This window comes from Montipora capricornis, chromosome 4 (genome assembly GCF_036669925.1).
Source record: "Montipora capricornis isolate CH-2021 chromosome 4, ASM3666992v2, whole genome shotgun sequence".
In the NCBI taxonomy this organism is placed as follows: Eukaryota; Metazoa; Cnidaria; class Anthozoa; order Scleractinia; family Acroporidae; genus Montipora; species Montipora capricornis.
The window spans coordinates 37,320,412-37,326,029 of NC_090886.1; the positions used below are offsets into that span (position 1 = coordinate 37,320,412).

The 5,618-nt window shown below is 34.3% G+C and overlaps 2 protein-coding genes across 4 annotated transcripts in view; both read right to left on the reverse strand.

Annotated features, from left to right (window-relative positions):
* LOC138046895 (histamine H2 receptor-like) overlaps positions 1-5,618 on the reverse strand; it is a 90,413-nt gene that overhangs the window by 44,226 nt on the left and 40,569 nt on the right. The window lies entirely within an intron of this gene.
* LOC138046899 (lysophosphatidic acid receptor 1-A-like) overlaps positions 1-5,618 on the reverse strand; it is a 390,671-nt gene that overhangs the window by 10,779 nt on the left and 374,274 nt on the right. The window lies entirely within an intron of this gene.

A 5,618-nucleotide genomic window follows, 5' to 3' on the forward strand; every position in this document is an offset into this window, starting at 1 on the left:
TCTTTTAGAAAAAGGTTTGGTTTGTGCATGGTCAGGGCCAAAACAGCGAACGAAAACATAAACTAAAGTTTCATAACCATCTCCATATATCAACTATGATTTGACTTCGTACGAACGTCTTTCCTTTTTTTTCTCTTTTAGGTGAAGGATCCATAGCAGGAACAATTGGATCCAGAAAGAAATAGCTGTTCGTCTGCAGCGCTTTTGTCCGGGTAAGAAATATATGTTATGTGCCAGCTGGTAGGTCCATATAGCGAAAACCTGTGACCGAGGTCTTGAAAATGCTGCCCGACGCCGCGGACCGAGGGCAGCTTTTTCAAGACCTCGGTCACAGTTTTTCGCTATACGCACCGACCCTTAGCTGGTAAATTGACTCGCACCGCGCTTGACAGCGAATGCAGTAAGCGACTTACAAACTGAACGTTTTAAAGAGAAATATATTTATTTGAATTCTATTTCCATGCCTCTTGCCTAAAAAAAATCTGTTTTGAAACACTTACTTCTGTATGTAAACGGATTCGGTTTCAAAAATGGAAATTAGTAGTATAGGAGTTGGGGGTATGAACACATTTTTGCAAAAATGTTCTCATACCAACCCAACTCCATACTACTTTCCATTTAATGGCTACCAATTCTTGATCTAGTATTTTTGTTCTACTATTTTTGGAAATCTATATGTTTTTAAAATAATATTTCATATGATAGTATAATGATAATAGTATAATGATAATAGTATAATGAGTTGTAAAGAATTTCATGAAGAACTTTCACATTTTGAAGAAATATTTTGTCCATTTTGTAATAAGCAAATCTCGAAACATACGAAAGAAATTGAGCAATGCTGCAGTCAACCTGATGTAGTGAATGACAACAATATGCTAGTTTGTAAAAAATGTGGACAGTTAATGGCTATAAACCACTTATAGAATTTGTTGATTTTCACTCAAATAAGCATAGATTCCATCGTAAAAGTGTTTACCAAAGAAAATATCATATTGAAAACATAATCAACAACATTGCTGTTAAAAAATGGTTTTCAGATAACCGTGAAAAATAGAGATAAGATATTGAGAATTTTTGATGAAATTGGTAAGGTCGTAAAATCTGTGAATATAGACAGAAAGCGTATGATTAACATAAATTTCATTTTGAAAAGAATATTTAAAATGCTTGATCTTCCTTTTGAAAAGGATAAGACGAGGCAAACCAAAAAGCCACTGCACACACATAAACTAAATTGGAAGGACATAAAGACACTGATAATCGAGGAACTAAAACCAATAGATAAGGAATGAATTTGTCATTGTATTTAGCGTAGAACTTATCAACACTAGGACAAACATCAGTCACAAAAATCATCTACATTTTTTAATTCTGTGTGAAACGATGGTTGAAAATCACCGCTTCTCAACATGTCTTTTATTGAATTCAATAGATGTTGATAACTTTGGTATGCGTATGTGCAATTTTGTATTTTAAGATCCAGTGATTGGAAATCCATGTAAGACTTGATTAACAAAGCACAAGTGCTTATTGCTACAAGAGCTATACCTCCTGTCACCACAGCCGAAACCAAACCACCTGCTCCAGTTAGAACAGAAATACTATTACCTATCAATTTAAATCTTTTGAACCGTTTTACAGCCTGCTTAAAAGCCCAGCATTTTCTGTGATATGTTTTATAATAGCTCTTTAGTTCATCAACCGGATCTTCAGTCGGTGAATCTGAACTATGATTCCATCAAATATTTTTTTTTCGTTTGTCAGTCATAATTATAGTTAAGATTGTTAATCGTCTGCATAGACAATATAGTAAACCACTGACTTGACCACAAAAAGGTGATCTTTTAATCAGTTTAGTTGTGTATTTTCCTGAAATAGCATAAGTGTAACCTCTACCGAGCTATGGTGGTCATAAAACCTCCCGGAAGCATCATGTAATACACTATGTGAATTTAATATATTAATCCAACCGAAGATCTTTTCAAGTACCCATGTTAGACAGCCACTACCTAGTGCCAAGAAGACCTATTTCTCCATTATTCAGTTCAAGAAATCTTATTTAATAGATATATCTCTTTTCGGAGATGATAAAAATGAAGGTATCTATAAACAAGTGCTGATTTTTAATATTTGTATCGTCAATGTTTGGATGTTTTTCCTTTGTTTTTTTCAAAAATTGTATGTCACATATTCAAGCAATAAATGGATATACATTATATATATTACGTTATATTATACCTTTGCTTGTAAGACAGTAGGATGGTCTAATATTGTTTTGTCAACGTATAATGCCATATTGAAAGTTTCAACGACCAAAAGACTTATGTGAAATTATAAAATGAAATTTTCTTGAGTCTGCAGTGCCTGAATATGTAATTTTTTAATTTTCGGATATTCGAGAAAAGTCCGTTAATGTTTACAGCGATGCTTCTTTTGAAGAAAAATCGAGATTATAAACGGAGTATTTGTTGTTTCTATTGTCAGCCTATGATGCTTGAAAGGGGATATAATTTATCAGTAATCAAAGTTACAGGGGCTGCGAGTGTACATATCTGTTGGCAGTTGCTACATACCCTCCAATGAGTGTAAAATACATTCAGTAGCAACTGAAGCTCTTGATGTTTCTCCCCATAATAAGATACAAGATTTGTGTTAAAAAGGTACGACAGGGATTGACTGCATCCGTGTCATCGACAGTAATGGTACACCTGTTATTTTGTTTGTTATTCATATCGATTGGTACATGTAGTTTGAAATTGATTATTTGCACCACCTCATACGCCTTTTTTCATAATCATAGATCGTAACATCGAGATTGTTTTTTGCTTCACCTTTTATGCCGTTAAATTAGAACACTAATAAAGCGCAATAGACTAGGGCTAAGGTTGTCATAAGGTACATTGAACATTACCATACCAATCTTCTTTGAATTTGTTTAGAAGATACCACCAGGAACTCAAATTCAATATACTTGACGAAAGATAATTTATAATCGGAAATTTATTCTTATTGTATTGTAATTGTCCGATGTTCATGTTCAGTCTTTCAAATTATTGGAGGTCTGTTGAATCTGTTGAACTCTGTGTCATGTGTACCAATCTTTTTCGAAATAGACTTCAACACCAACCCTGTTATAATTATCACTGAAATCATCACGTATCATCTTGAATAAATTTGAAATTCAAACCTTCCTTTAAACCGACTAGATCCCCCCCGTTCATTTGTTTTTTGAACTTTCATAGTAAATGGCCTTCTTGTTCGTTTTTATGAGAGCGAGGTCATTTATAGGTGATTAAATTAACATCCTGTATTCCAAAATCTTCTGTAAATTCTCTCATCATCCATTTGCATAGGCTAAGACGTTTTTCCGGTTTTCAGTGTGTGCTTATAGGACTCTTCCGCTATTTCTTTTGGGTCTGGTGTATTTATTATTTTCCGTACTTATAGTTTGAAAAAGCATCATTTACGTTGCTTCAAAAGCGTAATGGCATCTTGATTATGTGTAGCGTTTCCGAGATTTATTATTCGTTTGATTGTTCATGTTTAGATTTGAAGTCATATTATTGCTTCCATCCAATTTTAAAACATCTTGAGAATTGATTATCGACATAAGCTGTTGTTCGTTAACATCTCTAGTATCAGTCGGTTGTCCACACATCGATTATTTTGTGAAAAGACATGTTCAGATCGTTGACCATTTCTTTCTTGAGTGCCATCTCGTAACACAACCTGATTGACATCTGGTTTGGCGGCTAGTTCAGTAATCAATGTATCATTTATTTACCTACATCAGTTCGAATTTGAACCGTTTCCAACTTGCGTTATTTATTGAGTGTCACCAAATTCAAAATCACCAGTCACGGAAACTGTCCCATCTCTTTTCAAATAATCAGACCAAATCTAGGTTGTTAACATGGTGTTTCTGAAATTATCGTTTATTTACAACATCAGTTTCACTAATGGATTTGGCGACATTGATTAATTTGTTTATTGTTCATAATCCAAATTGCCTGGTTCATTGTTAAGCTGAACCGTCCTAATCGAAGTGCGTCCAAAAATAATCGATCAACGTACACCTTTTCCTGTGGCATCATTTTACACCTGTTGGGATCAGCAAGAATTCTTATATTGTTTTGTTTGGACATGTCGAGATCTCCAGTCATCTCCTCCGTGTACCATCTCGTAACACAACCTGCGAAATTGACATTTGATTTGGCGGCTAATGCAGTATCAATTGTAACCTTTATTTCACTAAACTCAGTTTGATTTGTGCACCATTGCCAACATTTGGTTAATTTTAATTGTCAACCCAAAGTCAAAATCACCAGTTACGGACAAACTTGTCCCATCTTCTTTTTCAAATAATCAGACAAATCTATGTTGTTGACATGTGTTTTCAAAGGTATTGCTTATTCACACACATCAGTGTTATTCACGGGATTTGCGATCAATTAACAATGCGTTTTGTTTTTTTTTTATTTTCACTATTCGATTGTTAGGACCAGTTTTTTGCAACAAATCTGCTTTTCGAACCATCTTGTAATGTGGTCCCCCCCCCCCCCCCCCCAGAATTAATCTTCGTGTGTGTTAGCTGCTCCGTGTTTGTAAAAAAATTTTTGTTTTGGCAAATCAATAGAAAAATTGGTATTTCCAGTCTTTAAAAAATTTCGTGTGAACCAATTCATATTGATGGCGGTCTTTTTGCTGTTTGTGCGTGGATCTGCTAACATTTTCAACAGTGTTATTTCCCATCTGAATGTTAGCTTGCAATTGGTTGTGTTCCGTCCAAAACAAAAGAACTTGTTTTTTCAAAACCACATCATTGTTTGTCTGTTCCTTCGGCTGTAGTTTGTTATTTTTTGATTTTTCCATGTCAATAGGAGTTTTGGACTTCTGTATTCCTTGACCATCGTTCGAACATTTAAATCCATGTAATATGTATGCAAATGCAGGCTTGAAACAGCATCTCGATTGGCCATGCCTTGCCGGCGCTATATTTTCAACACGATCTGTTATCCATTATCTGAGGGCTCCAGTCCATTGCATTGCCTCCATCCAATTTTAATGTCGTTGAAAACCTCTGAAAATTAACATAACTCTTTCGTGGCTGCGTCGGTATTTGTTTGTGGTGAACGCAAAATTTCTCAATTTTTTATTTGTGAATATCGTAATCACCGTCATCTTAGTTTAAAACCACACCAGGCACAAATCCTTTCACTTATTTCAAATAAATTTTTGGCAATTTAACCAATTTTGAGTAACTCATATTATACAATTCCCAATTATATGATATTTCCTTTTCATCAAAATTCTTCTTCGCTTGTTTCTTTGGTTTGTCAATATATCTTAAGCTGTAACGGCGTCAACCAGTTTGCTTTTTCGTATAATTGTTTTGATACATTGTTTTCACATCGACATATGAGACTTTTTTCATTAGTACTCGGGAAAAATCATAAATGGCAAAAATGTGAGCAGTTTAATCTAAATATACTTTTGGTGGCTTATAGTAGCTTGACTCAAATATGACAAAGGCTAGCAGGTTTTTATGTCTCCCCTGAATAAAATACGTCAACTAATGGCTTTTGTTTTCTATACATTACAAAAATTCGTCAAAT